Source organism: Danio rerio, chromosome 6 (assembly GCF_052040795.2).
Source record: "Danio rerio strain M-AB ecotype USA chromosome 6, GRCz13ab, whole genome shotgun sequence".
Taxonomy (NCBI): Eukaryota; Metazoa; Chordata; class Actinopteri; order Cypriniformes; family Danionidae; genus Danio; species Danio rerio.
The window spans coordinates 26,976,100-27,002,207 of NC_141026.1; the positions used below are offsets into that span (position 1 = coordinate 26,976,100).

At 39.8% G+C, this 26,108-nt stretch overlaps 1 long non-coding RNA gene across 11 annotated transcripts in view; it reads left to right on the forward strand.

Moving 5' to 3' along the window:
- Nucleotides 1-26,108, forward strand: part of LOC137490211 (uncharacterized) — a 178,065-nt gene that overhangs the window by 16,911 nt on the left and 135,046 nt on the right. For 2 of the 11 annotated variants that reach the window (XR_015493651.1, XR_015493660.1), the window contains exons 5-6: nt 15,857-15,944; nt 17,090-17,199. The exons of 1 other annotated variant lie outside the window; for it this stretch is intronic. This is a non-coding gene — a long non-coding RNA (uncharacterized LOC137490211). Of the gene's footprint in view, nt 1-1,314; nt 1,402-13,203; nt 13,258-15,856; nt 15,945-17,089; nt 17,200-19,826; nt 20,044-20,083; nt 21,495-26,108 lie in introns of those variants that run through there. 8 more of the 11 variants (XR_015493653.1, XR_015493661.1, XR_015493652.1 and 5 more) reach the window with 7 other exon arrangements.

Here is a 26,108-nt window from a genome sequence, read left to right on the forward strand (position 1 = left end):
TTCCTGCTTGTGAGGAGTTCAAAGTCCTTGTTAAACCCAACTGGCCCACAGTAAAATGGGCCGGGGACCCTTTAGAATGCATTTCACAAATCAATAAGCCCTCCCTAAGGATCTCGCTTTCTCTCTCCGTAACATCTCTCAGCTTGTCACAGAGGCTGTTGTAATGCAGAAGATATTCCTTAAAGAATAGACGGAGATAACCGCAAGCAAGACGGAACGCAGAGAGAAGATGTTTTACACAGCCAAAGGGGCAATGCCAGGTACTCCCCACCAACCCAGACGGATGTTATTCACAAACAATATGCTAAACTCGTCACCGGGGGATTTCGATTGTGTAGGAAGGACGACTAGGGATAGAAATTCTGAAACTGACAACGTTTAAAAGCACGTTTTGTCTTTTTCAGTCAGGACTTAAAGGTAAACTGTTCAGACTTGTATGTTTTTGTTTCAGGGCTAGAAGGAAGATGCTTTGTGTATTCATGAAAAATGATTTCCACTTTGGGAGATCTACTGTAAAGAATGAACAAAAAAAAACTCTTCAAATGTTCTCCATGAGCGATAGATATCACTCGTATCTTCTGTATATCCTTTCACGAACCCTTGAGACCAACGCTAAACTTATTAAATGCACAGCAGAGAGACAGCTTAACTTCATGTGACTGTTGGGGCGAGGTGTGCTGCAAAGCTGTGGTCAGATTTTGGCCTGGGGCTGTTCAGAGAGCGTACAAAACTGAAACGCTCCTCATCCAGTCAGACACAGAGCAGAGAGAGCAGGGGGGTAGAGACAGGAGATGAGGGAAGAGAAAGAGAAAGAGCTGTGTTGTGAAGAGATGGCATTTATGATAGGAGAGGGCTGCTTGATGTGGCACTGTGGCGCTGTAACAGCATTGTAAAGCCTGCTGACAGGCTGTTGTAGTTGCGTACTGATCACAGGCAGTAAAACTATGCAGATGGTGGCAGATGATCAGTGCTCTGTGAGCTGAATATAAATATGGCTGCCATCAGAGAGAACACATTCCCCTTAGACAAACACAACATTGATGCAGCGGCATCGCCTTGCACCAGCACTGATGCTTTAAAGCTGGCTTTTAAATATTATTTGTTGTGGGTTCAATACAAGTTAAGCTCAATCTACAACATTTGAGGCATAACGGGGAATATCACTCACTAACTATAATATAACTTTATACTATATAATAAATAAATAAATAAATGTGTCATGCATTTCTTTAAAAATATTTATGTATTTAAATTAAATTGTCAGTATGTGTGACCATGGATGACAAAACCAGTTTTATGTTGCACATGTAACAGGGTTCAACAATAAGGACTGCCCTATGGCCTGGGGCCAGCCTGAGAGGCGCTCGGGACAGTAGAAAGGATCATTACTGGCCCGATTAGGTCAGTGCTGCCTTGTCACTAAAGTTGAATTTTTCTGCAACTATTTGTCAAATGCACGCAAACACAGTCTTGGCACCAAGAAACAGTTTGTGCATTTAAGCCTTTCTATGCTACCTTCGTGTGATGTCAAAAACACCATATTGCTTTTTGGTTCCTTTTGTCTGATTGGATGTTGTGAGCATGTTACTTTTTTCATATTATAGTAACAACCAGTACAATAAAGAGATGGCAACATGGCGGCAACATCAAATTATGAGGCTTAAAAAAAACATCTGTTTCTAATATCTTTGAAGCAGACATTAATGTGGGTACAAAACGACAAATACAATTAAGTGATGTTTTGCTCAGTTTGTTGTCGGTTTGGCAAGTCAGCCACCTTTTGTTAAATAATTTAGAACTGCAATAAAATATCTGCACATTTTCCATCTACCGCTGTTTTTGTTTAAGTTTTTCTTATTATACATTTATAAATTTTTTAAAAATATTTAAAATATATATTCACAGATGTTATTGTTGACAAATTAATTACAATATGAGGCTATGAAATGCTATCAACTTTATTTTATTTATTTATTTTTTTGGTGGGGCCAGTAAACATTTTGGCAGGGCAAGTAAAAATCTGAACCACTGGCCTAATCGAGCCAGTAGAAAAAATCCTTAGTGTTGAATCCTGCATGTATATTTCTGGCAGTGGATTTTTGATCATAAGCGATTAAATTATGTATGTTGATTATTACATTTTTATGCCAAAAATCATCACAATATTAAAGAGAAAATGACCTTCCATGCAGTGTGTAACACAGACCTAAGTAAATGAAAGCATCCAGCTGAGGTTTAAATCTGAAAGTGCACTGTGTTTAAAACTATATATTTTTTAGCGAAATAGTTGAAATGAGTCAAATAAATTAATTTAGCTATTTAGCTATTGAAGGAGCAACAGAGACTATTTTGTATGGGTAGGCCCACAAAAATCCGCAGATTCTTAGCCCATCACTGAGTCTGTGTATTTTCTTTTTTGAATGTATGTCAATTTATATTTATTCAGTTTTGAAATTAATTTCACTAATATTATTGTGATATGATAATACTAATAGTAATATTAAAATGTTTATATGATTTATTTACAATACAGTTTTTAAAGTTATATTTTTTGTCTTTTAGTAGATCTATCATATGAGAGACTTGCTTTGTTTACCAAATAAGTAGATCTTATTGGATTTGCATTGTAAACATCAAAGAAAAGCTAGAAATGTTTTTTTTTTCATATATTAAGTTTTTAGTTATGATGCTCCTAAAATCATTCCGCATAAATCCACAGTTTTTTACTCATTTCTCCACAGAAATAGCAAAAATATTTTGGCAAATTCTGTCTGGCCCTTTGTATGGGACTTTGTCAGACTTAGACAGAGAATTTGTGAGTAACTGTTACTGTTCAAATAGACCAGTTTCTTATTCTTCCCGATCATAGCATGTAAATGTAATTAAAATTGTTGCCCCATTTTGTGTAGTTTGCAAAATATGTGTTTAATTGTGTGTTATGAATTGTTACCGCCCCACATGGCTTGAAATCACTTATCTGTTATAGATCAGTGCTTGTACTGTATCTGTCAGGTTAAATCTGTATGGGGCTATTCACATATTGCGTCCAAAACTATGTTGCAAACGTGATGTGTGCTGCTTCTCTTACCGATTTAATTGCGTTTCGGAACTTGTGATCCTTTGCTGTTTGCCTTTGCTATGGCCACCATCAGCTGTGATTCATTTTCAAAATAGTTAAACTTTTGCCACAGTGTCGATTAATACTGAATGTGTGTTGTTGTTATTACTGAGGTTAGGGTTAAGAGTAGAATAATATGATGGTGTTTAACGGCATTGCTTTATTGCTTTCCTGCATCGGGCTCTCACATACTGCTATTTCTGCTACTTCACATCGTAGCCGTGGTGGGCATTTCTCTCTGTCTCACGCTGAACGCAGTCAACCAATCATAACAGACTGGGTCATTGGTTCAATCGGTCCCTGTTTATTTTTTCTCCTGTTTCTGTTTAACAGTCCTCACTTTCATTTGCTACCTCCACGACCTCCATGGTTTGTTTTGTAGACTATCAAAAATATAGCTTAAAGGGGCTAATAATTTTGACCTTAAAATGTTTCCTTAAAAAAAAAAAAAATAAAAACTGTTTTATTTTATCTGAAACAAAACAAATAAGACTTTCTCCAGAAGAAAAAAAAATATTATCAGAAATATTGTGAAATTTTCCTTGCTCTGTTAAGCCTCATTTAAGAAATATTTAAAAAAGAAAAAAAAAATCTTAATTCAAATGGGGGCTACTAATTCGAACGTCAACTGTACATTTTTTGTGGTACTCAACATTATACCAAAGAGCTGTTCATTTACATTGAGCACAGAATTAATCACATTTTCAAAACTTCCTCTCTGCTTTTATACCCTCAAGACTCATCATTCATTTGATGCTTCATGCTGCATATTACAAAGGATTTCTTCCAAATTAGTAGCACTGTTTTATGAATGACTTGATTCATTTATATTAAGCCTGCATGTATGTTAAGCTTGATGTGAGCTCAGGGACCTTATGTATGTACCAAACCTGCTGAGTTTTTACTGAGACACTTCACATTAAGTAGCCCCCCTCCCTGCCTCAGTCCCAACTGGGGATGCAGCCTTCTGCTCTTTAAAAACCAGCATTACTAATTGGCAAACACTATAAATCAAGCTTTCCACTGCAGGCTCTCATCCATGAATAGCATACGTTTCAAGATGTTATCTTGTCTGTGATAAAAGTAATTCACATCAAGCTACAGTAGATACAAATAATTAGAAATGAAGTCCATATTGCATTAAGGACTGAAATGATGCAGAGGCAAATGAATGTGACAGCAAGTAATCACATCTCAACCATCGCTGTGGAGAGAAAGAAAAAAGAAAAACTACAAGATGGCTGCTGGCTATGAAGTCTCTGTTGTGTAATTAATGTAGCATTAAATTCTCCCATTAAGGTGACAGATGACAGTGTATGTCACTGTATATCACTGAGGCAGTCTAGACTGCCATCTTTGTAGGCAATGAGAGGGGGTTTGAAAAAAGATTGCCAGGTATGAATCATAATGAATGATCTAAACATGCATAGGATCAGTTTCTTTTCGGAAAGGACAAATTGGAGGACATTTGAGAGCTAGATTAATTTAGCAAGCTACATTATGCACCCTATTGTATGCTTGTAACCTTGTACTGCTTTACCAGGTGTCAATATGTTTATTGAGATAAACCATTACCACAAATTAAACAGTCTATATCAAGGTTATGATAGTTTTGGAAATTCAGTTGCTTTAATTCGTTTTTAGAGGTAGATACTAGTTTTTAGTAGTTTCTATATTTGGAAATGACTTAGATTTAGTTTAGTTTTTATTAGTTTCAGTATTAGCTTAAGTTTTTTTTTTTTTTCTAAATAAGGATATTTGTTAGGTGCAAGATTTAAAGTCAACAGAATAAATATTGTATGATAAAAACTCAGTCATAAATTTTTTGAAACGTTTGAGGTTACAGAAGTAACCCTTCGTTCCCCGAGGAGGGGAACGGAAGTGCTATAGGTGGATTTGATCTAGAAAATCCACGTATGGGAGGATTCGGTTCAGAAGCCGCTTGTCTGAAAGAGTATTGAACGGGCCAAAGAAAGCAATGAATTGGCAGCGTAAGCTTGCGCAGGTGTGCCTCATTGCCAATTATCCCAACATATAAGCACACCTGGTGCGAGCAAACGCCATCCTTTTAAGCTGAAGAGACTTTTAAACAGCTAAGGGACAGTCATTACGCCGATGGAATATAGCACTTCTGTTCCCCTCCTCGGGGAACGAAGGGTTACTTCTGTAACCTTGAACGTTTCCCTTCGGTTGGGGAACTCCAGTGCTATAGGTGGATTTGATCTAGAAAATCCACATATGGGAGACTATGGAAAACGCCATAATGACTGCACCTTACCAACGCCTCCAATGAGAGGGCAGTCAAGCAAGCGGGACGTTCCCAAATCATGGAAAGCGCGGTCCTCCAACATGCCCTTGGCCCTAACTTATACATACTTCAAAGGAAGCTTTACGTAATAGGTATATTTTTTTTGGGAGTCGCTAGCGTCTAGATAATTCTAGGAAATACGACAGTACGTTGGGAAGCGTGCAATCCTGGGAGACCATCCGCACCCAATGGGGGAGAAAAAATGGTAATTACATATGGACTAGCCCTAAGAAGGGGGAGTGCGCATAAGAAGGTGGTTAGCGGATAGGGAAAGCACGGGTCCACCCGAGAGGGGGGACTGAACCGTGGCGGAAAAGGCATATGGGATCGCCAGTGGGGATCGCACATAGCCGGCACCTATACCCAAATTGCGGGCTGACCAGCGGGCAGATCTAACGTAGTGGGCCAGCAAGTGACTCCTCCGCTGAGTCAGAGCTGGGGGCTACAGAGGAATCTGCAGGGCTCACCAAACGGGGAACTTTACTGACAGACAGGAAGGTGCACATCTCTCCGTGTTAGGGAAAAAAGGCACCGCAAGCGTGTTACAACCCGGGGGACATGGCTCACGTCTGCTCAAAAAAGCACATGGAATGGCCTCCACAATCCAGTGGGATAATCTTTGTTTGGTCACGGCACTTCCCTGCTGCCGACCGCCATAACAGACAAAGAGCTGCTCAGATGATCTAAAGTACTGGGTACGGTCCACATAGATGCGCAGAGCTCAAACTGGACAGAGTAAGGAAAGGGCTGGGTCTGCCTCCTCCGGGGGCAGCGCTTGCAGGGTTACTACCTGGTCTCTAAAGGGAGTGGTAGGAACCTTGGGCACATAACCCGGGTGGGGTCTCAGGATAACGTGAGAAAAATCCGGCCCGAATTCCAGGCACGAGTCACTGACTGAAAATGCCTCCAGATCCCCGACCCTCTTAATGAAGGCCAATGCGACCAGCAGAGCTGTCTTCAGGGACAGAAATCTTAAGGATGCTGATTCGAGTGGCTCAAAGGGATCTGTACGCAAGCTCGTGAGAACGAGGGGGAGATTCCAAGAGGGCATGAGAGGGGGGCGAGTTGGATTAATTCGCCTAACGCCTCTGAGGAACCGGATGATGAGGTTGCGCTTTCCCACGGTGCCGCCAGCTACCGCGTCATGATAAGCGGAGATGGCAGCCACATAAACCTTGAGAGTGGAGGGTGACAGCCTGCTCTCCAACTTCTCTTGAAGGAAAGAGAGCACAACACTGATCTGGCAAGTTCGGGGGTTTTCTTTACGAGAGACATACCATTCAGTGAATAGACTCCACTTCAGGGCGTAGGCGCGCCTCGTGGAGGGGGCTCTAGCCTGATTGATGGTATCAACTACCGCAGACGGTAGGCTACCTAAGTCTTCCTCACGTCTAGGGACCACACGTGGAGGCTCCAGAGATCAAGGCGAGGGTGCCAGATGGTGCCCTGTCTCTGAGAGAGTAGGTCCTCTCTCAAAGGGATCTGCCAGGGGAGGGCCGTCGCAAGGAGGGAGAGCTCTGATATCGAGGTCTGGTTGGGCCAGAGGGGCACAACTAGCAGAACCTGCTCCTCGTCCTCCCTGACCTTGCGCAATAGCTGTGCGAGCAGGCTCACTGGGGGAAACGCATACTTGCGTGTGCCCTGAGGCCAGCTGTGGGCCAGTGCATCCGTGCCGAGAGTGTCCTCGGTCAGGGAAAAGAACAACTGGCAATGAGCGTTCTTGGGGGAAGCAAACAGAATGATCTGGGCCTCCCCGAATCGCGCCCATATCAGCTGGACAGACTCGGGGTGGAGTCTCCATTCTACAGAATGAATTTGCTGTCGTGAGAGCGCATCGGCTGCACGGTTGAGCATACCTAGAATGTGAATGGCGCGCAGCGATTTCAGCCGCGGATGACTCTAGAAGAGCAGACGGCGGGCGAGCTGAGACATGCGGCGAGAGCACGTACCCCCCATGCGGTTGATATATGCTGCCGCCGCCATACTGTCCATCCTGACCAGCACGTGTTGCTGCTCCAACACCAGAAAAAAGCGGTAGAGAGCGAGGAACACTGCCAACAGCTCTAGGCGATTGATATACCAATGCAGCTGGGCACCTTTCCATATGCCCGCAGCTGCTTGCCCGTGACACATGGCTCTCCAGCCCGTGTTGGAAGCATCTGTTGAACAACAACATGACTGGACGTGTGTCCCAGAGGCACACCGGGCTGCAGGAACGAGGGGTCGTTCCAAGGGCTGAGGGTGCGGCGACACAGCGCAGTAACAGAGACTCGGTGTGCGCCCGCATGCCATGCGCGTCTTGGGACTCGATCTAGAAGCCAGTGCTGAAGTGATCTCATATGGAGCAATTTGAGCAGCGTGACAGCCACAGCGGATGCCATATGCCCCAGGAGCCTCTAAAAGTATTTCAGTGGGACCACTATTTTGCTGTCGAGCTCCATCAGACAGTTCAGCAACAGGCAAGCGCGCTCTCCGGAGAGGCGCGCTACAATGGTGACCGAGTCCAGCTCCATCCCGAGAAAAGAAATCCTCTGCACAGGGGCGAGTTTGCTCTTTTCTCGGTTGACCTGCAACCCCAACAGGCAAAGGTGCCGGAGCACCTTGTCTCTGTGCATAGTCAATTGCTCCCGCGAGTTTGCTAAAATCAGCCAGTCGTCGAGATAATTGAGTATGCGGATGCCCGCGAGCCGAAGGGGCGCTAAGGCACCCTCCGCGAGTTTGGTGAAGACCTGCGGAGACAGAGAGAGCCCGAAGGGGAAGATCTTGTATTGCCACGCTCGACCTTTGAACGCAAACCGCAGAAACTGGCGGTGGCGTGGAAGAATGGAGACATGAAAATACGCGTCCTGCAGGTCTATGGCAGCAAAACAATCCCGAGAACGAACGCATCGGAGGATGCGCTTCTGCGTAAGCATTCTGAACGGCAGCTTGTGAAGACAGCGGTTCAAAACGTACAGATCTAGGATTCGCCCTCATCTCTGCTGGAGGGACCGGCTCGATTTCACCCTTCGCCAGGAGGGCAGCAATCTCCTCTCGCAAGACAGGGTCGGACAGGGGGTTGACCCTGGTGAAATACACGCCCGTAAACTTGGGGGGGCCGTTTTGCGAACTGAATAGCGTAGCCGAGTCTGATATTGCGTATGAGCCACCATGAGAGACTGGCCCGCGCTAACCAGGCAGGCAGAGCCCTCACTAATGGTGTCATGGCTACAACCGCTGACGTACCAGTGGTGGGGCAGCGCAGAGTGGGTGTGCTGATCCGGGAAGCGCAAGGGTCCCGCGGAATGGCTGGAGGAGAGCGATTCACTGTGGCACCGCACCCTGACTCCAGAATGGGGGCTCGAGGGCTGGGGGAAGGAAACCGTCCCCCCAGCTCTCGTGAGCCACTGGCAGAGCGCACCAAACCTGCGAGCTAGAGAGCACAGTGTCTGTGGCAGATTTCGGGCTGTCACATCCAGGGAAGTGGAAAAGTGCCCTTTCATTTCATGGCAGTAAAAAGTGCCGTTGGAAATGGGGCCCTGCCCTCCAGCGGGGTAAGAGCAAGTTTCCTCTTCTCCAGATGACCTGTCCCAGAGACGAGCAGATATGGATGGTACGGCGGGCGGAGCGGACTTACGGTCCCGCCGAAGGTGACATCACCCATTAGACTGCTCTCTCACCGCCCCGAATTCCTGGGTGAATTCGCAGACGGTTTCGCCGAACAGGCCAGCTTGGGATATGGGGGAAGTCAAGAAAGCGGACTTTGTCAACTTCGCGCATATCAGCCAAGTTTTAGTCAGGGGTGGTGCTCCTGGACCACTAGTGTGGACATCGTCCTCCCCAACGCACATGCAGCGGACTTAGTAGTCTCAAGAACTTAGTCGGCTGTGGTGTGAAGCTCATAAGCCTGGGTTGGACCCAACCTCATGCAGCTTGGCCAGCGCCTGCGCTTGGTAGCGCTGGTAGGTGGCTATCGCATGCAAGGCGGAAGCAGCCTGGCCCGTAGCCTTGTAAGCTCTTAACTTAACCTAGCAGATAACTTACAGGCTTTGGATGGGAGACAAGGCGGACCCCACCAAGAAGAGGCGCTGCGCGGATTGACCGCCATCGCGCACTCAACCTGAGGAATCGCCACATACCCCCTGGCTGCCTTACCATCAAGAGTGGTGAGGGTGGAGGGACACGCAGCACAAGCAGAAAAAAGTGCCCTTCAAGTCCGCGTGAGCCTACTGTGCACCTTCTGGAAGAAGGGAACGCCCCTCTAGTCAGTCCGGCCGCGGAGCTGGGGGATAAACCATCTCCAACCCACGGCCGAAGCAGCCTGGGAAAGCACAGCTAACATGTCCGTTTCCGGATCCGTTTGGCATCGCTCACCTGCCTGAAGGAGGCAAGCAGGTCTGGATCAACATCGGACAATGAAAGCCCACCCTCCGATGCCACGGTGGACGTCTGGTCTCCGGTGTCATCGAGCGTAAGGGCTACCATCTGTTAGACTGATCGCTTCCCCCGCTCGAAGCTTAAATGGAGTGCTTGGAGGAGCGAGAGGTCTGCGGGCCCGTGGGCGATGGATTATCTCTCGCTGAAACCCTCAGATCTGCCCGAGTGCCCGCTGCAGAGCAAGGGACAACTGGGGTGGTTTGCCCTTTTGCAAAGGCTAGCCGCAATCTTTACTGCGCAACAGTCATGGCATCGTAATGAAGACATGAACTGCCCGCGAGCAGCGCATTAACATGCTGGAGCATGTAACACAGTGCCCGTGCCCATCATCCGAGGACAGAAAACCACAGCATCCAGAAACGCACAGTCGGAGCGCCATCCTGAAAAGGACGTGCTGCACGACTGTGTTGCTCTCTTTGTGAAGTTGCAACTTTATACGCACTGCTCTAGAGGACCGGACCCAAAGAACGCCAGGCGAGGGAGAAAACCCAGCTCGACCGTCTGCCGCTGTGTTGTACACACTCTGGACCGGGAGAATGCTCTCGTTCGCTCGGTATCGCTGGATCACAACAGGAGGAACCCTCATCGACTCGATCAGAAAGTCTCTGAAGCGAAAAGGAGGGCGTTTGCTTTCATTGGCCCGTTCATTGCTTTCATTGGCCCGTTCAATACTCTTTCAGATAAGCGGCTTCTGAACCGAATCCTCCCATACGTGGATTTTCTAGATCAAATCCTCCTATAGCACTGGAGTTCCCCAACCGAAGGGGAACCTGTAATCAGAGGATACATGAATATTATCATCTACCAAAAGTTTAAGTTTAGTTCAGTAACAGCATACTGTCATTTTCTGTTTGTGTTTGGCTCACTGAATCACGCTTGCACAGTAGATACTATCGGTTCACAGCTTCTCCAATTTGATCTTAGTCAGTGTAACGTTACTGTTCTAATAACTGAATGAGAGTATGTATTTATATTAGTCAGAGGGGGGTATTAGGCTTGTTAAGTAGTTTGTGGATAAGTGCTTACTGAAGACGCAAATCGTTTCGAATGATTCAGTTTGTTTTGGTGAACTCGTTCAACCGGTACACTTAAAAGATCCGGTTAAAAAGATTAGTTCACGATTGCGATACAGAATTAAAACCCATTTTTGGCACAAATGAGTTAAAGTAATAGTTTTAAGTGTCTGTATTTAATGCTGTCACCGTGCTGCTATCATGTCCCCTCATCGTTTTTGTTGTGGGAGCAACAGCGAGGATGACTGGAAGAGAACCGGCTCTATCTGGCCAATAGCAACTGGATTACAGACTCTGAGGTGCCGTACTGGTCAAACATCTGCAGCGCGACTTAGATTTACTTCTAAAAGGCTTACAGTAAAATAATGTATTAAATACATTTACAAATATAAAAACAAAGAAGATTTTTGCTCTATTTTAGTTAGTTTCAGGTAGTTTTGTATGTACACAATACAGTTTCAGTTAGTCGTTTTGATTTTTATTTCAGTTAACGACAATTATTTCTCATTAGTTTTCGTTAACTATAATAACCTTTGTCTATATACATTTTTAACATGAATTTACTTGTTAAGCATATTTAATAATAGCACAAAAAAAAAAAAAAAAAGAAGTTTGAAGCAGAAGCCTGATCAAAATTAGAAAGCAATTTCACATCTTCCTGTAATTGGTGTTAATCTGGCATTTCAATCTTCAAAACATATTATGAGATCAACAGAAGTGTGCCTAACTATCGAGTCTGAAGGCAGATTTGAGTTGTGTTCTAAATAAAAGCAACAGCACTCGACAGAAGGAATATTTTTCATATTAAAAGGAGTTTTTGTCTTAGCTAACACCTGAAATTTATAATTTACAGACGGCTTCTATTTCTTGCAGTTGAACAACAGATAACTGACAATTATCACCTCAGGTACACATCATGTGCTTTATTTAGTGTTAAATGCTAATCATGTGAGTTTGAATGTCAATTTACATGACATTTATTGCCATAATACTGAAAGCAGCAGCAGATAATTTACCTCAGATCTTAAAAATAAACCGTTTTAAAGGGCACCTAGTTTACTCCTTTTTCCAGATTTAATATAAGTCTTTTGTGTCTCCAGAATGTGTCTAAAGTTTCAGCTCAAAACACCCATCAGATTATTTATTATAGGCCCTATCATACACGCAACATTTTGACGTTTTGCACCACGCTGTTTAAATAGCAAATGCATTTGCGCTCATATGTGCGCCCATAAGCTTTCTGGTCTAAGAAAGGAGGTTTGTTAAGGCGCATTGTTGGCGCATTGCTATTTTGAGGAACTAAAATAGATTTCACAGTAGACCAGCTGAGATCAGGTTTAAAGTCCAGCGCAGAACCCGTTAGTTGTGAGCCCCGCTTAAACAGAATTACGCAAATTTCTTTATTATATTATAAAAATTATTATTTTCTACAAAAACATAAAAACTACTGCTTTCTTGCCTACTTCATCTCGGGGGGCTTTTTTACTTTATTCATGACAATTTGCTTTTGTATAATGTTGTTATTAGTAGTCGTATTTATTATATGCATATTTATATTTGTTTTATTAAAAACATGCTTAGATTTTCCCACTTGCCAGGTTTAGGACCATATGGGCAATAGCACGTGTATTTGGATATAACTCAGTTTTTTGACCACACTCCCCATTCACAAGGAGCGTCAGCTTCAACGCTTCCCATTCACTTTGAATTCAATTCAATTCAATTTAGCTTTATTTGTATAGCGCTTTTACAATGTAGATTGTGTCAAAGCAGCTTCACATAAATGGTCATAGTAACTGGAACAGTGTGGTTCAGGTTTTAGTGTTTAAGTTCAGTTCAGTTCAGTTTAGCTCAGTTCAGTGTGATTTAATCATTACTGAGAGTTCAAACACTGAAGAGCAAATTCATCGATGCGTAGCTCTACCAATCCTGAACCATGCGAGGCAGTGGCGACAGCGGAGAGGGAAAAAAAACTTCACCTGATGGGAGTGAAGAAAAAAAACCTTGAGAACCAGACTCAGTTGGGCACGACCATTTTATTCACTTTGAATGGGTGACGTCAGGCGTTGCTGAACTGCATTGTGGATCCGATGTGGAAGCATCAGCCAATCAGATCGCTGTATGCAAATACACCAGCTCAGACAGTGGCCTATTGCTGACTAATTTCATTGGCTGACGCTGCTATGACGATCGCATCAGCCCCAACTTCAGGCACGCCCTCAGTCAAGCGTTGACGCTGAAGCCCCGTGTGAATGGTGCGTTTCTGTTCATTTATTTGTTTGAATTGAAATAGTTTTGAAACAAATCTTTGCGCTAAATAAACAAAAAATATTTGTGACATGCAACAGGCAACAGGCAACAGACAGACATGAAGGAAGCAGACGTTTGTGAGAAATACCACAGTAAGAACTTTACTATTGTTTATAGGATGCATATGTTGGAGCTGCAACTAAGAGTCACACACAATGTCATTTCAAAGTTCACACACACACACGCACGCACGCAGATCCACACACACACAGCGCTGCGCATTTAGCTTTGCACTGTTTTTGAATACACAAAGTCATACACATTAATATCCACTGCTGTTTGGATATCTGTTGTGTTAAATAATAAATTAATCATATTTAATGTCCACAAACTGGGATTAAAGCATCTTCTTTTATATTGTTATAATTGTTATTGACACGCGGCTGTGGTGATGAAGTAAAACTGAAGTAAATCGCTGCAATTCATTACAAATGTGCACTGTTTTAAAACATTTAAAGTTTGTAAAACTCTTGATCACATTTGATGATAATTGATAATCGTAGCAAACTGAACAGATCTTTTATTCCTGTTTGCTTTGCGCATGTCCTGTCTTGTTGATATGATTATACGTGTTACTACGGAGACATGTTAATATGCAGCTGTCAATCAATTCGTTGGGCGGGGAAACCGCACTCCTACGCAAAGTTGCGGTCGGCCTCAAAATGGGAGGGATTTGGATGCTATTTTAATGTCAGGACATTAAAAAAAAAGAGACTTGTTGTGTTTATATCGCCCCAATATGACTGTGGTAACTCTACACCTACACAGTTCTGTCCAAACAGCTTAAAAAGATGATTTTCATTATAGGTGCCCTTTAAATTTAACTTTAGATCTAAACACATTTGAGTGATTCAGCATGTGCATTTAATAATGTTAAAGAGGTTTAATATGTCTTAATTATTGTAAACTGCAGTAAGTGCACATATATTCTGTGACTGAATGACTGTATTTAAATTTATGTGGTTTTGCGTCTGGTGCAAACTGCCAAACTGCTCATCACTGCTAATTTTTTCCACATAGTGTGTTGTTGAGATACGGGGTTACAATGTAACCCACCTAAATTTTAAGTTCATAATATTTATTTTGTTTGCTAATTAATAACCATCAATGTGGAACTGGAACCCTGGATCTGCGTCTCACTTTTCAGAGTCCACCGGAGGTCGCATTTCAGTCTCAGACACATACTCTAAGAGCTTTTCTGATAAAATGATTCACACCAAGGCAACCTGGGGTGCTGAAATATAATTGATAAGGTCACAATCAGGTTTTTATGCCCTCGAGTCTGAGTCAGAGTCATTTGATTTTGAGTATCTAACGATATCAAAACCCGATCCGATACTTATTAATAAATAAAAAGGGAATACAGAAAAGCGTAGAAACAGATCCAGGAAGGTCCTTATTTTTTTATTTAATTCACCTTATTTTAAGATTCAACAACTCTGGTAACAAACAGAGCACTTCTTTGAGGTAGCTTGAACAGTCAAGTAATAAACTTAAATTAAAATTAACTTAAAATACCCGGCATGCAAGTTTACATATCTCACAGTTTGCTATGGCAATGTTGTTGTCATCAACTTTATAATATCTCCAGACTGCAGACATACTAGCGCTTTCCGCTTCAAGCTGCTTCCGTGATCTACTTGCCAGCATTTAACCAATAGCATAACCAAGAGATGCCATGCACGCATTGCTGTTTCTGTGTGACTTTGTGCCACCACAACAGAAATTGGGGCAAAAAATAAACAGGAGGCTAATAATTCTGACTTCAACTTTATACACATATATATATATATATATATATATATATATATATATATATATATATATATATATATATATATATATATATATATATAGAGAGAGAGAGAGAGAGAGAGAGAGAGAGAGAGAGAGAGAGAGAGAGAGAGAGAGAGAGAGAGAGAGTTGAAGTCAGAATTATTAGCCTCCTGTTTATTTTTTGACCCAATTTCTGTTTAACGGAGAGGAGATTTTTTCAATACATTTCTAAACAAAATAGTTTTAAAAACTCATTTCTAATAACTGATTTATTTTATCTTTGCCATGATGACAGTAAATAATATTTGACTAGATATTTTTCAAGACACTTCTGAACAGCTTAAAGTGACATTTAAAGGCTTAACTAGGTTAATTAGACAGGTTAGAGTAAATTATTGTAAAACTGTGGTTTGTTCTGTAGATTATTGAAAAATTTATTTTATAAATAATTTTTTAGCTTATAATGTTGACCGTAAAATGGTGTTTAAAAAAAATTAAAAACTGCTTTTATTCTAGCCGAAATAAAACAAATAAAACTTTCTCCAGAAGAAAAAAAAAAATATTATCAAACATACTGTAAAAAAGGCCTTGCTGTGTTAAACATCATTTGGGAAATACTTTAAAAAAATGTTGAAATAATTCAAAGGGGATAATAATTCTGATGTCAACTCGGATCTGGACATCCCTGATAACTGGTCAAACTGACAGTGTGTGGGTTAAAAGAAACAAAACAAAGACTCGTAACTCGCATTTTCGAAGCAGAATATCTGACCTTAGCATTGTTTTTCAGATAAACAAGAATTTTCATTTAGCATGTTTCTTAAATATCTGCAAACGTGTTATTGTATTTTTATTCTTTAGAAGAGTCAAAAACTATACAGCACCTTTAATTTTTTGACAAACATTATTTTACAGACTAAAACTCATCAGCAGCAAGTTGTCTAGATGAAGGCCAGAAACTGTGAAAGACTGAACACAGCACGTGTAAAGATGTCAGCTAAAGGTAGGAGGAATTGTTATGGTTTTTGGGACAGCTTTTGTAGCAGGAGTGTGGCCTTTTTAAGTCTACAAGGCAGATTTAATGTTTATTAGATACAATTATTAGGTTTAGGGGTAAACACTGCATGAAGTGTTTACCTGTGTTATATTTGACTATTTGATCTAAATCATTCAAGTGTGACAAAGATACAATAAATTAGAAATCTGTTAAGGGCAAACACTTTTTCACACAACAGTATGTATTGTCTTTGAGTTTTTGTTATTTATATTTTGTGCTACACTCACTCACACACTCATTTTCCTTCAACATAGACCCTGCCACATTCTGCCACATGTTTTTGCAACACAGGCTGATTGGGAAAATGTGCCTTGGTGTACATTTTTGAGATCTGAGAAATGTTTGCTCGTAGGTACATGTGGTTGCATTTTTTGTGTAAAACAAATGCTACAGGGCGGTACGACTGACCGATTACCTCCATATGGAAGGATTTGTTGTTGTGACTGGTTTGCTTTGTAGCTCACCATGAAAAGCAACAAACTAGAAAGGCAGAGCAAAGTAGACTGTGATTTGAGTCTGGCAGAGGACAGTTTCAGAAACCAGGTAAAATAAAACCCCCCAAAAGCAGTGTGAGTTCCAACTAGCCTGGGTTGGTTTTATTCCAACCACAACCCAGCACTGAAAGTACACTAACTTGTGAACCCCCAGCACTGCAAAAAAGCTTTTCTTACTAAGAGTTTTTGTCTTGTTTCTAGGCCAAATATCTAAAAACACTTAAATCAAGAAGCATTTTCTAGACAAGTTAAACATTTTGCCTTGTTTTCAAAAATAATGAATTAAAATTAAGTGAGTTTTCCTGAAAACAAGCTAAATAATCTGCCAGTGGGGTAAGCTAAATAATCTTGTTTTTTCCTTTTTATATAAGATTATTTTCCTAACCCCACTGGCAGATTATTTTGCTTGTTTTATGGTAAAACCTACTTTATTTTGACTTATTATTTCATTAAACAAGACAATATTTAATGCTTGTCTAGAAAATGCTTCATGATTTAAAAGTTTTTAGATATTTATACTTGAAATAAGTAAAAAAGATCTAAGTACTCAATTCAGTTCATCCAATTCACCTAAACTGCATGTCTTTGGACTGTCAGGGAAACTGGAGCACCTGGAGGAAACCCATGTAGACACAGGGAGAACATGCAAACTCCATGCAGAAATGCCTCCTGGTCCAGCTAGGACTCGAACCAGCAACCTTTTTGCTGTGAGTTGCAGTGCCAACCAGTCGCAACCATGTAAAATTGTCCATGTGTGTATCACTAGCTGCATCCCTTAAATTTAGTTCCAAAATAATTCAAAGCAGATTCGTTGTGCATCTTCATTGAAGCATAGCATAAAAAAGCTTAAAAAATAAGGAATCAAGTAAATCAATAATCCAAGAAACCAGTTATGAAGAGTCATTTTGAATGAATCAGTGGAAATACATATACATGTATGAAATAAATATAAATGTAAATATTTATTTTGATATCTATTGATTCAGTTCCATGGCATCTGTGAACATTGACTCACTGTTGTACTAATCTGACAGAAAGTCAATAGATGTGAAGACTGTAATGTGCTCGATTATGAAAAGCACACTTAACCATAATGCTTTCTCCAATAGTAGAGCCACAGTCCCTTCCAACTCTAAAATTCAGAGCGTTCCTGCTTCTAAATATAAACTCATTCAAATATATTCAAATAACATTTTTAAAAGCATTTGAAGTATGAAAGCCGGCTTTTATTATTTTTTGTGTGTATTGTCACTTTAATTCTATTTGGGCTTGAAGTGGACAGAGCCGTGAATGCCTTTTGACCTCTGAGATTTGATTGAAGCATGTATAATTGGATGGCTACTGCTTTGGCTAATTAGTACTGCATTAATGCGCACTGCCCTTGGGCTCAAACAGGGCACTGTCTGCTTGTGTGGGGGTCTGGCCAGGCTCTTCAAGACAGGCAGTGCTTGTGGGTGGGCTTGGTAGGTCATGCTACATTACAACCCTGCTCTAGTAAGAACCTTCAAGCATAGGCCAAGGACGCCCTGAGACAGTCACCATCCTTCTGAAGACAGGAACTCCTTTCTTGTCCCCATGATATCATCAGTCTTCAGACTATGAAGTTTTGCTGAGGGCTTTTATATCACAGTGGAGAACTGTTGACTTTCTGTGCAGGCAAGAATGTGGCTGCTAATTCAAATTAGCCCATTTTTCTTTATACTGACCTGTCTTGTTCATTGACCTGACTGTAAGTATGTTTTCTTTCATTCTGGTGATACTTGGCAACTCAAACAGACTTCACGGCTGAATGAAAGAGCGATTGCTGTGACTGGCAGTGCATGTCATGATTTTGCAATTAGTTCCTGGGTTAACATATGTTGATTATTCTCCTGGTATGCAACAGTACTCATTTCTGAAAAATGTAATCTAAGCTTAATAACTATACCTCTAAACCTAAATGATACAGTAGGTGAATAACAACAATCTTGAGGCACCTAAGCCTGATTGTAAGTCTACATTTGACATAAACTGTAGCTGTGTCCTTTAAATCTATAGACTAAAGGAGCCATTTTTACTGTTTTTTTTTTTAAACTACTTGCTCCAAATAAACTATAACAACACAATTCTTGACATTTTCGAAATGTAATGTGTGTATTTATATAGCACATTTATTGTGTATGGCCATACACCCAAAGTGATTCACAATCTTGAGGGCAGGGGGAATCTCTCCACACCACCACCAGTGTGCAGCGTCCACTTGGATGATGTGACAGCAGCCACAGAACAATAGCGCCAGTGTGCTTACCACTCACCAGCTGTAGGTGGAGTGGAGTGACAGTGATAGAGCCAGTTCGGTGGATGGGGATAATTGGGAGGCCATGCTCAGGCCTATGGAGGGAATTTGGCCAGGACACCGAGGTTATACCCCTACTTTTTACGAGAAATGCCATGGAAATTTTTTTGTCAGGACCTCGGTTTAACTTCTTATCCAAAAGATGGCGCCATCTTACAATATGGTGTTCCCTTCACTTTTACTGGGGCATTAGAACTCACACAGACCATAGGCTGAGCGCCCCCTGTTGGCCTTACTAACACCACTTCCAACAGCAACCTAGTTTTCCAATGTGCTGGCCCATCTAGATAATGACCAGGCTCAGCCCTGCTTAGCTTCAGTGAGTAACCGGTCTTAGGCTGCAGGGTGATATGACCATGGAAAATTAATTTGTTTTATGTTTAGACCACAAAAATAAATAAATAAATAAATAAATAAGTTAACTTAATCTTTTTATGTTTTGTACAACATGATAAAATTGTGTTGGTGAAACTACCTGGGTAGTGGGCATTTAGTTCCCAGCATGCTTTGCTAGGAATGCATTAAGAGGATAAAATGTTGACTATTAAAGTAATCTGAGGTGTTTTATTATTAGTTTGAAGATAAAACAAAGTTTCGGATACTTTTTTGAGATTTCGCATGACTTCATATTTAGGTTAGCACTTATGGTTTGGGTCTTGGTATTCTTTAACAACATTGATGTTTGTTGTTTTACTCAGTCATAACTGCTAGTTCTGAGATCAGTAAGCATTTTTAAATGTGTTGTTAATTTTGAAAATCATTAAAATAAATTATTAAAATAAATAGTTATAATAGTAAATATATGGCTGGGCATTCATTGGTTAAAAATTATTTTTGCTCTTGGGTTTAATTTGCCTAAAATAAAGTATATTACAATTTAAATAACCCGAGATGGGAAATACTTTGTCACATAAGTTTTTTTTTTCTGGTATCAGTACTTCACTATATATTTTGTGACAGATTTTTTACTTTCTACTCCTTATGTTCCATTCATACTAGGCATCAGCGTCAACACTTCCCTTTCACTTTGAATGGGTGACATCAGTCGTTGCCGAACTGCATTGTGGATTCGTCAGCACCGCTTCAGTAATGTTGCTCACTGCAGAAGTTAGGAATTTCTCAACTTTTAAAGTGCTGACGGAAGCGCCAGCCAATCAGATTACTATATGCTAATACACCACCTCAGACAGTAGGCGATTACTGAATAATTTCAATGGCTAACGCTGCTATGACTATCGCGTCAGCCCCAACTTCAGACACGCCCTCTGTCAAGCATTGACACTGAAGCCCCATGTAAATGCACCGTTACATTTTTAAACCAGGCTTGTTACTTTCACTTTCATGTGTTTTGTGGCGCGATCTATATTATTTTCTTGTCATTGCGCAATTTGAGCACCTTATCAAGCTAATCAATCTATTTTTCATCATTGCATGCCTGCATCCTGCAGTGTGCTTCTTTTTAATTATCATGTACGTTATTTAGGCTAGTCTAAGCTTTCTCTGGTATTCTAATCTAATACCATGTGAAAAAAAAGCTAAAACAATCAAATATTTTATAAAAACTTCACACGTTGCAATTTATTTCTGATGAGTTCGCATTTCACAGTACATCATGTATGCTGTTTTACAGTTTTTTATTGACTATATGATTTTACATATAGGCCTATACTGTTGTCATCAATTAATATTTTTATTTTGTTTTTACAAATATTTTACAATAACAAAAGTAACTATACTGTATATTATACTAAATAATTCATGAAAAAAATATAATACAAAAGATTATGAATTTATCGCATGAAAAAAAGATCTTGCACATGTTTTGTAGGTTGTAGTCACGCCTTTGTATGTTGCTTTTAGCATAGAATATGTGTATTAACAGAATTAATGTTTATCCATTAAATAAAATATCCACAGTGCCCTGAAAAAATAAACACTTTAAATACAGGTTATGTATGTGAGCTGCTCTTAGAAGACAACAGCAGCTTTAGCCTAATGCAAAACAAACAAACAAAAAAGGTTGCAGTCAAATACGATAAGTATTTATTTATGCAAAAAAAAAAAAAAAAAACATTTTGAACAGAATTCAGTGTGATATGTAAGGGTGCTTTCACACCTAGACTTTTCTTTCGGAACCTGTCTTGTTTGCAGAGTTAGCGCGGTTAGTTTTGCATATGTAAATCCAGCAATCGCACTCGGATCTGCGCCAAAACAATCGGCCCGAGGTCCCCTGAATGAGGTGGTCTCGGCCCGATTACAACAAACTTTGGAGCGGGTTGATTGTAGCGAGAAATCGATAAGATCCGAGCCCCGCTATATCACAGTATTTTATGAATATATAATAGGCATACGGCTATATGAAGAGAAAATTATGAGTAGGGCGGGAGGTCATTCCAGACATCCCAAGTCTCCCGTAAGTTTCGGGAGTCTCCCGCAAATGTACAGAGACTCCCGGATGGGCGCAAACGATTAATAATCTCCAGGTAATCGTGCGTCTTTGAACTGTGGGCGAAACTGGATAGTTACCTTCCTAGTGAAACTAAAAGATGTAGTAGTAATGGGTACTTTTTTACTTTTTTTAGTACATGTTTCAGGTCATATTTGTTTACTTTTACTCGAGTACAAAAATGTAATCAGTACTTCAGTTTTTTTTTTTTTTTTTTTAAACATGTATACCTGTATATCTACTTGAGTAAAGGATCTGTGTACTTTTGCCATCTCTGCAAATAATGAGTGAGATTGTATGTCATAAGTAAATTATGCCAACAATTGTTTTGTTTTTGTGTAGTTTTTTAAATGGGAATAATTCATTGGAATATTGTTTCAGAATCAACAAAGATATTGATCCAAGAACACATTGAGCTTAGTAAAATTAGGTTCTGCACTGGCAACAGCGGTCATTTTTCTTGGTTCAGGTTGGGTTTAAGCTGTTGGTCAGAATGGTTGGAGGAAAAGAGGTGGGAGTTGATTAAAAACCTTCATTAAGGGTGTTAAGCAGACTCTTGTCATTAATCTGGCCAGTGGTTGGTGGGCAGCTCTGGTGGCAGAGTGATTGATGTAGGCCGTACTCTCTCGCACAGGGTGGCTGCTTGTAGATCACACTGAGAACATGTGATTGCTGTGGAGACTGTCTCCTCTTCTCTGTCCAGTAAAACAACAGCTGTACCCATGCACAGTTGTTAATCTCGTTGAATGGCATAAGAATTAGAAGAACGCATTAAAAAGTTAACTATATAGATGTTTTTTGCTTTGAACTTTTTTGTCAGTATAGATATGGTAACATCCATTCAGTTCTAGAATATTTTTTAATATATGTAATACAGTAAGTTTAAACTGATTATGCAATCACTGAACTAATACTTTATTGCAAAACAGTTGGTTAAATATCCCATTAAGTGCTTAGAAATGTGCATTATTCTATCGTATACTAAACTGAAACATGGAGACAGGTTGGAACATATACTGTAGTAGCTCCTCCCCTAAAAAAAAAAGAAAAAGAAAAAAAAAAACTGGCAATATCCTTTAAGCCAAGTGCATCAAATGAGAAGCATCTTGAAGGGGACTGTACATGTCAGATACTGAGAGTTTGATTGGTCTGAAAATCTAAACTAAAGTATAAGGTGAAATCATTGATCCATTTAGGCAGCTTTGAATGTTTATATCTTCTAAATGTGAATTTTGTCTCTGTTTTGGAGCACATAATGTATAGATATCCTAAAGACAAACATTGATAATAACATCTTAACCTGTTTCAGTTTTACATTCTTTAAAGGGAATAGTTCTCCCAAAACTGAACATTATTTTCGCACTATTCACTTGTCACAAATGGCTAGAGACAGATTTAATGGCGTGAGTTTAATGATTGGTTAATCAGTCTAACAGATTAATTACAGAAGTATTTCTAGAACTCTACATGCAAGTTTTAATTAATTTTAATTTATTTTTACAAAGTACATACAGTGCTCAGCATAATTGAGTACACTTTAAAAAATAATATTTTTTATCAATTTCTCAATGAATATATGCAATGTATTTGGTGCATTTAAACAAAACAGATTTATTAAACAGGTATATTTATTAAAACAATATCTTGGTCATCAAAAAAAAAAAGAAAGATAAAAACAATAAAAATTCAAGCTAAATATTGCAAAACAAATTCAACTGAATTTTTCTTTTATTTCTTTTTTGCTTCTCTTGATTTTTCCTCTTTTTAAAAATTTGTATTTAATATTTTTCTATAACATATACATTTGGCTGTACTAGTTTTTAGACAGTTATCGTAAGTTATTTTGTTAGATAAGCTCCAGATTTGCCTTGAGTACGGACTAATCTACAAATATAATATTGTATAGTTTCCTATTAAAAATATGAATTTAAAAGATAGATTTGTGAGGGGTGTACTTATATACTGAGCACTGTACATCTACAACTGCACTGCGCAACCTGATTCATTTAAATGTCAGTGCATAGTAGTTTGTGACATTTAATTGATTTGTCTGAATCGTTTATAACATTTATTAGATTAGTCAAAAGACATCACCAAATGTTAAATAGAAGAAAAAATTAAATAAGTTTACTATTATTATTTGATATTATTTATTATTTATACTTAATTTTGTATTCTACTAAAATAGGATTGTTTCTTTACGTGTTTCAATTATTTAAAATATCTAGTGTTCTTGTAATTAATAAATAATTTGTTATTTTAATATTTTACTTAAATTAATTTGTCTTTGATTAAAATAATTTTATTTGAAGTGCATTCATCAGAGTGAAATACACATCTTATATGGTGAATGTGTGACACGTGATGTGATTGTGTGACACTCGTGCTACTAGAATGCATGATGTTATTACATTTAATGGTTTGAGAGAATTAAATAAAGGTAGGAAGACATGTTAGACATGCTTTGTTCGAAAGTGTTTGAGTTACCTTGATTCAATTACATTATCTTTTGCATGCAGTAATTATGGAGAACATAGATGTATCAGCTGTTTGCTGACACCAGTACACAATTACCATTCAAAACGTATCTTACAAGATGTAAGATAAGACTTTGGTGTCTCCAGAATGTGTCTGTAAAGTTTCAGCTCAAAATACCCATCAGGTTATTTATTATATATTGTAGAATCTGCCCATTTTGGTGTCTGAGGACAATGTAACTGTTTTGTGGCCTGTGGCTTTAAATCCAAATGAGCTGCTTCTCTCTGCCCACCGCTCCGACGTGCATGTCTGCTTCTCGTGCATTATGTCATATAAACAGCCAGCAGTGATAGAGATACGGATAAAGCTGAAATAATGTGACTAGTCAAAAATACCAATTAAGTTTATTTGATGTATTTGCGGTGGAGTCTATTCAAGCTTTGAAGAAAACTTTGTTTGAAAGCGTTCAGATGCAAAAACCTCTAAATGCCATCTGGAATTTTGTGCTAAAATTAGCATTTTTCTTAGCCTCCTATATTTATGTTCAAGTATTTTACTTTAAAGGCAATGAAAATAACTTATTTGTCCCCATCAAAGTAACATTTCTGAGCCTACACACAAGAGTCTGAAAAAATATCAAACGGCATTTAGAGGTTTTTGCATCTAAACTCTTCATATCACTCCAATAGTAGGCACACCATACCTACACACAGTTCTGTCCAAACAGAGCTTACAAAAATAGATTTTTTTTATCATAAGTGTATTTTAACACACTTTCTGTGATAGAAAGCTCAATCTCATGTTTATGTGCCATTAAAAAGCTTGTAACATCAAGGATATGTTTTGTTTTCTTATTTTTTTAGTATAAACTACTCATTTAATTATATTGTGCTCCTTATACAGTAGTACTGATGTTATTTAAAAAAAAAAAAAAAATTAACAGACTTGACCCTATTGAAGGCCCAGTGAAAGGATAATAAATGGAATGCCTTTAAATATCTTCAGGGTTGGTGTGTTGGTAAGGCATTGTGCTGAATGAAATCTCCCACAGTCACTGTCTCTTGGTGCCCGTGTCTACTGCTCTTTTCCTTTCAACTCTTTCCTCTCCTTTCTAATGTAGAGTTAGGTGTAAGTAAGAGATAAGTGCTTCTCCTGAGATGACCCTCTGAGCCAAAATTGCCTTTCACTTCTGGGTCAGAACGTCCAAGATGTGCATGTTTAAGTCCTTACCATTAATCACACATAGACAGTCAATTACGTACATCTAAGCCACAGACCTCAGACCAGTGAGGGTGCTCCCACAAATCAAAAATTAGATTTTGGTCACACACAGTACAGTAGGTGACCGTACTGCCTACTAGCACACAAATTCTAAAATTAAATGCCAATCAGGTATCAAAAACTTGTTTATCGGAACAAGCCATAAGGACCCAGTGGCCTAAAAAATCATTTTCACACTAGCACATTTTCCTGCCCACATTTGAAGTGTCACTACGAATCATACAAGGAGATTAGCCAACCGACAGCAACATCAAATGTAGCATTTAACTTAATCAACAACTGTAAGATAGAGAGTGCCATAATCGAAGCTGTTGTGTTGTGTTTTGTTAAATTGTGGATGAAATATGATGGAATGAAGGCCATAAAAGGCCATCCATCTAAATAAAGGTCTAGTCCAGTGGTCACCAAACTTGTTCCTGGAGGGCCGATGTCCAGCAGATTTTAGCTCCAACCCTATTTAAACACACTTGAACAAGCTAATCAAGGTCTTGCTAGGTATACTTGAAACATCCAGGCAGGTGTGTTGAGGCAAGCTGGAGCTAAACCCTGCAGGGACACCGGCCCTCCAGGACCGAGATTGGTGACCCCTGGTCTAGTCCTTTAGGAGCAAAGATGGGCTGATGTTTGCTAGTTGCCAACCAATACGTGAGTATATCATTGAAATGTTTTAAAACAATGTCCCTTAAAGAAAGATAGGAAGACAATTGGATATTTCACCTTCAACAGAGCATAACATAATTAAAAGATTTAAAGAATTTGATGGAATTTCAGTGTGTATAGAACAAAGGCACAATGCTAATCTGAACTACTGTGATCTCCAGTCCCTCAGGTGGCACTGCTTCAAGAATTGTCATTCATCTATTATAGACTGTTTCCACTGAGTGGTACAGTACAGTCCAATATGGGTTAGATTTATCAGGCTTGCGTTTGCCAAAAGTGTACTTATGGTAGAGAAACTAGACAGATCATACAATAGGTCCTTATTTGGCTTCAAAATCAACGCACAACATATTGCCACAGTTAGTGCAAACCTCTCATCTGTATCTTATCTTTAATACTCACCTGCACATGTAACC